We start from the raw sequence: 11,598 nt of genomic DNA, 5'->3' as shown, positions 1-11,598 counted from the left end.
AACGGTTTCTGAAATCTTGGCATGTTAAAGGAAAAGCTGGTTCAAGTGGGGGAAGGACTTCGGGGGAGGGGAGGGAGAGTGTTAAAAATTAAAGTTTAAAGTGTTGATTAGAAAAATGAGTTCATATAAAAACTGTATTTTCTGGAGGGAGACAGAAGAATGGCTGAAGAAGGAAATTTTAGATTTGTATTAAATATTTTTGTGTCTACCATGTTTCTCATATTTTAAGGCATCCCTACAAAATAAGGCATGGCAGGATTTTCCTGAGGTGGAAAAATATAAGGCATACCTCGAAAATAAGCAGTACCGGGTGGTGGAAGAAGGTCTGTGGCAAAGAAGGGTTGCTGCTGCCGCGTTAACCCCCGAGACCTGGCTGCAGCCTCAGCGCGCAGCGCATGCAGCCCCAGAACCCGGCTGTAGCCTTTGCGCACCGCGCGCGGACACCCGGGACCTGGCTGTAGCCTTAGCGCGTAGCCCCAAGACCCGGCTGCAGCCTTTGCGCACGGACACCTGGGACCCGGCTGCAGCCTCAGCGCGCGGCGCGCGCAGCCCCAGGACCCGGCTGCAGCCTTTGCGCACAGACATCCGGGACCCGGCTGCAGCCTCAGCGCGCAGCGCACGCAGCCCCAAGACCCGGCTACAGTCTTTGCGCACCGCGCGCGGACACCCGGGACCCGGCTGCAGCCTCAGCGCGCAGTGTGCGCAGCCCCAGGACCCGGCTGCAGCCTTTGCCTGCCGCGCACGCAGCCCCAGGACCCGGCTGCAGCTTCTGCCTTCCGCGCGCGCAGCCCCAGGACCCGGCTGCAGCTTCTGCCTTCCGCGCGTGCAGCCCCAGGACCCGGCTGCAGCCTTTGCCTGCCGCGCGCGAAGACCCGGTGGGAGCAGGTCTGTGGTCTGTACAGGTACCGGTACCGGTACTTAATTAAAAAATAAGACATCCCTTGAAAATAAGCCATGCTGTGTTTTTTTCAGGAAAAAATTAATATAAGACATGTCTTATAATATGAGAAACACGGTAGATAGGTGTCTGGGCAGAGACCTGCCTTTCCTCTGCTCTTTGCTCAGAGGCACCTGGTGGCAGAGGGTGCCCTGGGGGGGGGGCAGGAGGGGGGGGGGAAACCCAGACACAAAAATGGATCTCCTTTGGAATGCTGCACCTCACGGGTCCCTCTTGTGGCAGGAGGGGACCCGTGGGGAGGCGGCACGAAGAAGGAAGAGGATAAAGTGAATATTATAAAGAAAAGATTTTGAACTAGAGTAGAAAACCCGCCATAACTTTTATAAAGAAATTAAGAAAACCAGGAAGAAGAGAATCGAGGAAGTCATAAATACAATGTTAAGAAAATAAGATTTGAATTTTTTTTCTTTTTTAAAAATGTATTGTTTGTCTGTATACTGTGTTAAAGGATTAGCTGGGGGAAACCCTAACCTCAGTGCTCCTCCACCCCTGTTCCCTTGGTGGGAGGGGGGAGGACGGGGAGGGAGGAGGGGGGGAAGGACAAACCCAGCTTTAAATGGACCCCTCTGACTCTCAACACCCACGGGTACTACTGGTGGCAGAAGTGGACTTGTGGGGGGAGGGAGGATGGAGGGAAAGTGTTTATATTTTATGTGTTGTTTTGTTCTGTTTGTAGGAAAATCAATAAAAAATTATTATAAAAAGAAAGAAAAGAAATGTACGAGCAAGCTGGCTGGCTCATCTCACAGAAATAACTGCACATTTTGCTCCTTAGCTTGCTTTCAAGGAGAGCTGGAGAATTACTCTGAAAAATAAAAATGAAAGCTCAGCATCTGTATCTCTTGCTGGTTGAAGGCCCAGTGTTTGTCTCTTACATATACTCTTACTTAGGCAAACAGACCAGATATGCACGCCAGTGAGCTTTTGACTGGGGTGAAAATTCAGCCTTTCTGCTTGGAAGTGGTTTGAAAGGGATGCAAAACCTGCCGCATTTCCATTCATGATTTCTCACCACTAGAACTAGATTGGTCGAGAAGTACATAAATGTGCGAGAGATACATAAAACAAGGTGTGTGAGGAGGAGAGATGAGGGAAGCAGGTCCTGGAAGTCTCACATATAGGGTGTGCGTGTGAATTTTCAGTCTACACATCCTAATGAAAAAATGCAGATCAAAAAGCTCTGTTGCTACTCCTTCCACCAGGTGGCACCATCCTTTAAGGAGGGACGGTGATGTGAATGGCAAGGCAAGTTTGGTTGGATCCCTTAGAACCCTCTGTGGGAAAGATACTCATTTAGAGGTTACTTTCCTATGTCTTTCTGCGCATGCAATTACTCCCAAAGCGCTCGAGTGGACAGAAGGTGTAGCATGAAAACCTGCTATGCCTCGTTGCTGAAGATATATTTATGCAAACTTTTTATCTTTTGCATTAAAAAAAGGTAAAGGACCCTTGACAGTTAAGTCCAGTTGCAGACAACTCTGGGGTTGTGGTGCTCATCTCGCTTTACCGAGGGAGCCGACATTTATCTGCAGACAGCTTTTCCAGGTCATGTGGCCAGCATAACTAAGCCAATGTCTTTCCTATGTCTTTCTGCGCATGCAATTACTCCCAAAGCGCTCGAGTGGACAGAAGGTGTAGCATGAAAACCTGCTATGCCTCGTTGCTGAAGATATATTTATGCAAACTTTTTATCTTTTGCATTAAAAAAAGGTAAAGGACCCTTGACAGTTAAGTCCAGTTGCAGACAACTCTGGGGTTGTGGTGCTCATCTCGCTTTACCGAGGGAGCCGACATTTATCTGCAGACAGCTTTTCCAGGTCATGTGGCCAGCATAACTAAGCCGCTTCTGGCGCAACGGGACACTGAAAACAGAGTAGCGCACAGAAACGCCGTTTATCTTCCTGCTGGAGCAGTACATATTTATCTACTTGCACTTTTGGGCGTGCTTTTGAACTGCTAGGTTGGCAGGAGCTGGGACAGAGCAACGGGAGCTCACCCCGTCGTGGGGATTTGAACCGCCGACCTTCTGATCGGCAAGCCCAAGAGCCTCGGTGGTTTAGACCACAGCACCATCCGCATCCCTATTTGCATTAACTTGCTTAAATGGCATGCTTCACCCACCCTGCCAGCCTGCACTGTGGATTTACAACACTCCTTAGACCCAGGGCACCAGATTGGCAAAGGCAGTGTCAGTAAATCTGGAATAATATGGCAAAAGGAGCAACAGTAACATGCGGGGGGAGCTCCCGTTGTTCTGTCCCAGCTCCTGTCCACCTAGCAGTTTGAAAGCACGTCAAAGTGCAAGTAGATAAATAGGTACCACTCCAGCGGGAAGGTAAACGGCGTTTCCGTGCACTGCTCTGGTTCGCCAGAAGCAGCTTTGTCATGCTGGCCTCATGACCCGGAAGCTGTCTGCGGATAAACGCCGGCTCCCTTGGCCTATAGAGTGAGATGAGCGCGCAACCCCAGAGTCGGACATGACTGGACCTAACTGTCAGGGGTACCTTTACCTTTACCTATACATACCATACAGAGATAGGTTTGGAGATCATAGAGTGGGGACAACGTCCAGAGACTTCCCAGACCACCTTGAAGAAAAGACTCTCTCCCTGCTGCAAAAAGCTGCCTACAGTTTTCCCAACTGTTAGAAGGGACTATGCATATGTGCTCTCTCTGCCCCCCCCCACCTCTCAAGGCAAAGTTTTCAGAAGCCCAAATTCCATAGGCTAACAGACCAGCAGGAAAAGTGGGCGAGGGAGGAACAATTTCAAAACATAGCTGAGTGTCCCCGATGGTCCAGGGCAGAACGAGACGTTCACAAAGCAAGAATACCAGGGGCGAGGTATTTTCTCCAAGCCAGTCAGTTGCTGAAGCTGACTGACTGATGGAGAGGGTGGAAGACGAAAGGTTTCCTTGGGCCAAGCCGCTGGGTGAAACAGGCTTCCCCAACCTGTTCCCCCCACCCCAATGTTTTGGACTACAACTCCGGTCGGCCCTGGCCAGAAACCGTCAGGGATGATGGGAGATGTCACTGGAAAAGGCTCTTTCAAAACGAGAGTGCAATCTCCAGGCCACCCCTGGCAGCTCTACTCCTGCAGGGACATATTAATAATCTTATTATGTTAAGGAATGTACTGGCTGCACCTTCTCCCCAAGGACATGGTTTTGCACTGTTGCAATTGCTCTGTAAACAATGGCCCACGACATCCACGATGGACAAGGTCTACGTGGATCCACAGCATTCCTACAGCCCTTGGAAAAGGAACCGCTTGCCAAAATAATTTTTACGAGTGGTTAAGAACAGTATCACCCACAACTACACAGACAGACACCTTCTGTTACTCCAAACATGAACACAGCTCTGTTCAGCAAATTGCAGCAATATTCTCACTTAGAATCATAGAACTGTAGGGTTGGGACTGCGAATGTCATGTAGTCCAACCCCCAGCTATGAATTTGCAGCTGGAAGATGGTAGGCACACCTTCTAAGGTATCTAGACTATAATAATCCATATAAAAAAGTAGAGCAGCCTTCCATTTTGCCCAGTTAGTGGGATGAACAAGAATAATGGGCAGGTATGGAATGTTCTAGAAGAACACGATGGGACTTCTGGACCCCCTCCCCACCATGTAAACTCCATTGCTCGTCCGTCATTTAAGTTGTGGTTCAATGTGAAGGCCTTTTTTGTTTCCTCAGGCTTTCTACTCTTAGTTAAAACAACAGCAACTTTAGGTGATTTTTTAGATTTTTTGCACCGTTCCTCAGATGGCAGTTTTACTCTGCATCCTGCTGTGGGTTTTATTTTGTTTCCTATTCCAAGTTTTACGTCCTGCTTTTTTATTTATTTTACTGTTTAAGTTTTACTTAGCTATGCAAAGAACCTCTCTTATTTGGGGGAATGGGTGGTAGGGGGTATATAAATATTGTAAATTAGGAAATTCTGTGTAAGCCCCATTGAAATGAATGGAGGGTAGTGATTTTGCAGAACTCTCCTTACTTGCAGTGGATCTTTTGCAGCAGACACGCCCCCAGTCTGGATACAGCAGATGTCTGAAATATGGTGAAAGTCATCTTTAGAGTGCGCTGTATGTGTACGAGTGCTGCTTTCCTTAACGTCCAAAAAAGCAAGAACTGCAATAACTTAAACAAGACAGCCAGTTCAAAGCACTTCGCATATGGTACTGTATCATTACAACATCTCTATAAGGTGGTTCAATATTACTATCCCTCATAGTCCATCTTCTGAGATGCCTAAGGCCAGATGGTGAGTTAATAACAGAGGTGAGATTTGAATATCCTGCTTTGTTGCTCCCTGCGTGATACTCTGTGCTACATCAGTATGTCTGGCAATCGGGGACGGCCATCACGGAATGATGGTGTTCACAGAATTCATCTGATATTGTTAACATTCAGTAAATATTAGACATTTGCTCAAGACACATACTAAGAGGCATCACAGAAGGATGTGTCAGGGGCATTGCTGGGGTGATCCAAGGTCTTCTGTGCCAGGCCCAGATCTCTAGCCTTCCCCCCTCTTTAAAAAACTTTAATTACAGGGCACCGCCCGGTCGGACTCAACTGTCACGGTCCGGTCGGCGGGCCGTTTTAGCCCTGGCTGGGGACGTCAGGACCAGAGGCAAGATGGAGGTGTAAAAGCAGGAACAGGTGCAGGGCTGAGGGTCCAGTAGCAGGCAGTCGCAGGGTCAAGGAGCAAGGCAGAGGCGAAGGTCCAAGGGTCGAGGATCAAGGCGTCAGCAAGGCAAGGGTCCAAGGAGCAAGAGGCCAGAGGCAACCAGGCAGGGATAGCGTTGCTGTGGCAAAGAGCTGAAGGGAAATGCTGAGCTTTTATCCCTCCCAGCTCCTGCCACCAGGTGCAGTGAGGTATCAAGTGGCCTCACCTGAGTGACCACTCCTTGCCTCTCCAGCACAAGCTGAGGCCTCACCTGAGTGACCACTCCTTGCTTCTCCAGCACAAGCTGAGGCAGGCCCCAGTCCTGCAAGGCACTACAGGCCCCAGAGCCTGACTCCTGCCCATACTCCTGACATCAACTACCTGCCGTCTTTGTTTGCCCAGAGGCAGCCTATGCGCTGATGCAAATTTATGTCACCCGCAAGCCTGTGCTCTGGGTCCTTTATGTACCTAAGAGTGTCCATGGGGCTTGCCTCCCTAGAGAGGCCCTGCTCTCCCCACCCCCAAGTTAAGAAAGCTTTACATTAGAGCAGCTCTGGGGCTTTGTGTTTATCTGGCCGGAGGGATGGCTGCGAGTGCGCACATTTGAAGCACATGACTTGTCCCAAAGAATCCTGGAAATTGCCGCTCCAGTTCCGAGGGTTCTTGGGGGAAGCCATGTGCTTTCAGTGTTGGGCATGTGCCCAGCCTAGCTCTCTTCACGCGCCGCAACAGTTATTTGCTTCCTACCTGTTCTTTCCCCTCCCCCTCACCCTGCTCTATTTACTGGGCGGTGGGAGAGCGAGAAGGGTGACTTCATTTTAACCACCACCACCCTTTCCCTAACAAACAGATGTGGCTTTGAGAGAGAATGAATTACAGATGGAAAGTGGTCGTGGTTGGGGCGAGGGGGGGAGGAGCTGGGGGAGAAGAAAAGCAAAAAGAGCTGTGCAAACCGCAAAAAGTTCTCAGGTTGCTTTTCCTTTTGCAAAGCTGAGGATGGATGGAGCGACCTGGGAATCCTGGCAGGTCAAAAACCCATTACAGATGTGAGGCTGGAAGAAAAAGAGCAGAAGGGATCGTTCAAACACTAAATTTGATGTGCGGTGGTGAGGGGGGGTGGGATTGAACGCGCTGCCTAGAAACAACAATCTAAACAGGAAATAAGCCGCCTCTCAAGGGAGATGCTTCAGAATTGCTAGTCAGGACAGGAGGAGAGCGGGCAGTGGAATGCTGAATCAGGGCCAGTTTGTAGACTTAGCTCAGTTAAGTGGGAAAGCTTTTCCTGGCTTGGACCGCATCAGGCTTCACAAAGGGGAGGGCTGGGTGGGTTGCAAGTTTTAAATGCTCTCCTAAGGGAAAAACAAAACAAAAACTCCCTGTGCTTAAAAAAGCAACGTGTCCAGGAGAAGTCCCGTCTTCTTTGTTTACTAGGCCTCTCCAAGAGGTTTGTTTCCCCATACGGGGGAGCATTCAGACACGCCAAATGCCCCAGCCGGAGCTTCCTTTGATGTTTTATTTGCTGGAGCAGCTCTGACAGCCAAACGCAAGCCTCTGCTCCTTCTCTCCCTCCTTCCCTCCGCCCCTCTCTGCCGCTGCCGCTGTGGAAACTTCAGAGACTCCAGATGTGTCTACAGTTCACCCACACAACTGTCACATGTGTGCGCACTGAGTTTCTTGGCTTCGTCACGGTCACCATCTCTGCAATAATTGGTTCTAATACGTCTGCGCTCCAACTGGAAGGCATCGACAGCAGCTGCAAAATCTGTCCAAGAGCTGGACCATCAGCAGATCTTGGAAAGGCTGGGCCAGGGTGTGTTTTGGGGGCCAAACTGAGTTGGGTGTCTGATCAGGTTATTCTGTTCATACTGAATTCATGTAGGGTTCTGCTGTATGGATGAGCCAGAAAAGAACTCCTGGCCTCCCCTTGCTTCTGTTCTTAATTAAAGTGATGTTATCACATCAGTTTCTCTCCCAGTTGTGGGAGTTCCAATGTATAGGAAACATTCCCCCTCAGGTTAAAAGGATGAAAACCCATCCATTGCCCAGGAAATGTTTATACTCCGTTCAAGAGCCACAAATGGAATAGGATCAACTTTCCTGCCTGTTGCACAGTGGAATCTGCCTGGGACTTGGAGCCAAATTCTTAGTAATTGACTCAATGACTTTTTAGAGGGAAAAAAAGCATTTGTGGGAGCCTGAATCAGATGCTGGAGGCAATGGCCTTTAACCCTTCCATTTCCTGTTGCAGCCCTACATGGTGCTCCTCTGCAGCCACAATTTGCATGAAAAGAAACAGTTTTACTTTTAAAAAGTTATGTACACAGTTGCTAACTGTATGAATGACGTCTTGTTAAGCTTTGCTCTGTGCTGTCTTAAGGGCAGGCAGAAGTAGACTACAGCACATAGGGGAGAAGACGGCTGGCTCAGATTCCGACTGACCACTTAATCCTTGCTGCAGTTCTTGAGAAAATGCTAGGTTGGGTAGTCCATTATATAATCCCAGAAAGACTCTTCCTGAGAACAAGCAGCAATGTACCTTAAGTAGAAATTTAATTTAAAATGCTGCAATGTGCGCCCTTAAATCTTGCAGGTGGCACATTCATTAATTACTTTTCTTTCTTTCTTTTTTAAGTCTTGATGCTTGGCAAAGGCAAAACAGTAAGTCATGTTGTAAAAACCCCTGAGACCTCCGGGTATAGGGCGGTGTATAAGTTGAAATAATAATAAAAATGTTATAAATTTCAAAAGTTGGGCAGGTCCAGTGCTCAGTTCTTCCCACTTGAGGCCTGCCAGCCGAATACGCGAAGCAACTTCACTGGAAAAGTGTTGGGCTTTGAGGTGATATGAGGAGATAAGGACGTTCTACCTGGAAGACCCTCCACATTGCATGGAGAGGTCATTGCAAGGGGAGAGAAGCCGGGAGGAGCTGGCTCCTGCTGCTCATTCTTCAATTCTCTCCCTGTGGCATAATCACTGGCATAATCTCCAACATTCTTCAGATGCAAAATAAAAAAAATTCCTTCAGTAGCACCTTAAAGACCAACTAAGTTTTTATTTTGGTATGAGCTTTCGTGTGCATGCACACTTCTTCAGATACACTTGAAACAGAAGAAGTGTGCATGCACACGAAAGCTCATAGCAAAATAATAACTTAGTTGGTCTTTAAGGTGCTACTGAAGGATTTTTTTTATTTTGCTTCGACTCAGACCAACACGGCTACCTACCTGTAACTAGATTCTTCAGATGGTGAGCCTGGGCTTTGAGTTGCAGCTTCTTCTTCCACTCCAGAAGGCTCTGGAAAGTGCCCAGCCCCGTCTCCAGCACAGCCACTTTCTCCCACAGGGTCACCACCTCAGCATCTGGGGGACCAGGGGCTTTGGCCATCCTTCAGCTTCCTCCTCCTCCTCCTCCTCCTCCTCCTCCTCCTCCTCAGAGGCCGGGGCAGGGATGCAGGCACAGCACCTGACCGATTGAGGAACGGGGAAAAGGTGAAAGAGTTTATTAGGGGCATTCAAGTGACCCAGATCTTGTTTTCATAAAACAGGAAGTGGTGCCATATTGGGTGGGAGCCAGGAGGCACAGATCTAAAGGAAAGGCCCCTTGGGAATTTGGGTCCCTGTGTGACAAAGTGAGAAGCTGTGATGGCTTAAGAGTTTTTGTGAGCATTTCTGGGGCAATTGGAGACTATGCATTGGCTCCCCAGCATCTTTAATCAGTAGTCGCCCCACATCCTGTTTCCTTTTTTCTTGCTCATGATGAGTAGCTGTAACATATTTGGAAAACATCTAGGCATCCCAGGGTGACCTTTGCAACTAGGCCGACTCGTGCCATTGCAGCCTCTTTGCAAGCATCTATGGCACACATGAGCCCGGCTTTCTTTCACCTCCTTTGCATAAGGCGGGATCAGCTTGCCACGCACTTTGCAAGCAAGGAACACGAATGTGTGAATTAGCCCCTGAGAAATGTTCCATGACTGGGGATGGTGGGGGGGGGGAATCTGTATACTGCAACTGAACATGTGCTCGGAAGGAAATTAAGGACAGGCCTTGAGAGAGGCTCTAAACTCTTTTGCAAGCAGATTGTTAAATAGAAGGAACAACCTCTCCCTGTTAAGCTTTCTGTAATTCTTTGGTATAGAAATCCAGAGACTGCCAGGAAAAATGGTTCTGTTAAATGTGTTCTCTCTCTCTCTCTCTCTCTTGTAAAAAAAAAAACAAGTATTCCCATTTCCCCTTTCATTGCATAAGCAAAGGAAGGCAAAGAAGACAAAAAAAATTAAGGTCTTCATTAGAGATCAGAAGAAACTTAAATCATTTTTTAAAAACCAAAAAAACAGAAAGCAAGGCATGTTTCTTGTCTCTGCCAGCAGCTTTTAATTACCAAAAGGTTTGTGAGTCTGGTCATCAAAGTAAAGTTCTGAGGGTTTTGTCTTTGATGGGATGGCAAAAAAAAAAAAAAAATCCAGCTCACCAGAAAACAGGAGGAAAACTTTCTTTCTATGAGGTGCTTCCATGTGATAAGGCAGAGAGCCCTGGACAAACCTACCAACTGCAGAGACTGGGCTTCAATCCATGATACTCAGGTCCTTTGCAAAATAGTTTCCACGCACCTTTGCTGCGGCATAGATGAGACTGAAGCTGGTTCCCAGATGCCTTAAATGGAGTTAGATCAATGGTTCCTCAAGATCATTTCTAAGGGATCTTCCCCAGCCCTGCTGACCCATGAGCCTTTCAGTGGTGATGGTCAAGCCCGTGGCCTGGGAAAGATCCCTCAGATTAGCTGTGGCTTCCACTTACTGGCCCTGGCACCCTGAGAAAAGGCAAGGTGCATAGCAACTACTAGAGCAAGCGCCCAGTGCCCAAACCAAGGGTGTTTAGCCAGGAATTTTCCTTGGGGCGAAGCCTCCAGAGGGCGCCATTGACGCTCCCAGCCTGCCAGCCAATGCACGATGAGCCCGGACTGCCCAGCCACTCCCATAGGTCCAAAGAGTTTTCGCTTTCACCTTTGTCAGCTGATCCCATCCTGCCTGCTGAGACAGACACCCCTTCTTTTTCTGCCCTCCCTCCACACCTGGGGGGGGGGGCCGGGGGAGCCAAGATAGCTGTCCATCTCACATCGAATATAACTGATCTGTAGAAAGGACTTTTATGACCTGAAAATGGAGACGATGTATGTACTTTTGTAACCCGAGAAAATCTTCAATAGGAACATTTTCTTTTTTAAAAAAGGTGCTCCCAGCAATTACTGTGTCTCAGCAAGAATCAGTGGGCCAAGTCCTCCAAAGATTATAGCAGCGACTGCGCTGTGGAAACAGACATCTCATTAGATGTTCCATTGGCAAAACAGAAGTAGCAGCAGCTTCTCCAGGACGGAATAAGTATCCACAGGAAATGCGCTGGCTTGTAAAGCCAGCCTGAAAGCCCCCCCCCCTTTTGGCAGTGCTTTGAATGAAATCCCCTGCTGGAAAGGGAAACTGGATCTCTTCCAGGGTCAAAGATGGACTTGAGCAGAGGCGTAACACCTTGGGGAGAGAGGAAGGACACAGATGCCAGCTTCTTTAAATATCCTTGTTGCTCCAATTTCTAAACAAAAGGGTGACAAATCACTTCAAAGCAATGTGCAGGGGTGGGTCTATTATGGAACTAATGGAGCTTCAGATTCAGGACCGCTAATCCCAGAGGGGCCCCAGTCGTGACTTCAGTCCGCATTGCTTAAACGACTCAAATGGTTAATTTTGTGTGATCTCTCCGGCGCCCTCCCGCCCCGTTTCCCAGCGCGGTGGGCGGGTGGGCGCAGCGGTGGGCGGGCAGGCACAGTGCGATCTCTGGCGCCCTCCCGCCCCGTTTCCCTGGGCGGGTGGGCGCCGCTGCGCGGCGGACCGGCGGATCGGCCGGCCAGCGGGCGGGCGCAGCTCGCGGCGCCTTTCTGGCGGGCCGGCGCCATGGTGCCCTGCGCCACCGGGGGTCT

General features: G+C 49.0%; 1 long non-coding RNA gene across 1 annotated transcript; it reads right to left on the bottom strand.

The window, feature by feature from the left end:
• Positions 1–1,543: 1,543 nt before the first annotated feature.
• Positions 1,544–9,800, bottom strand: LOC148684968 (uncharacterized). Its single transcript, XR_015950889.1, has 3 exons — positions 8,856–9,800; positions 4,957–5,009; positions 1,544–1,763 (listed from the first exon to the last, which is right to left on the bottom strand). It is a non-coding gene; the product is annotated as an uncharacterized LOC148684968 (long non-coding RNA).
• Between the last annotated feature and the right edge of the window lie 1,798 nt (positions 9,801–11,598).

This window comes from Zootoca vivipara, chromosome 7 (genome assembly GCF_965207765.1).
Source record: "Zootoca vivipara chromosome 7, rZooViv2.hap1.1, whole genome shotgun sequence".
Taxonomy (NCBI): domain Eukaryota; kingdom Metazoa; phylum Chordata; class Lepidosauria; order Squamata; family Lacertidae; genus Zootoca; species Zootoca vivipara.
The sequence above is the reverse complement of the archived record's forward strand: the minus strand, read 5'-3'. Positions and strand labels throughout refer to the sequence as shown.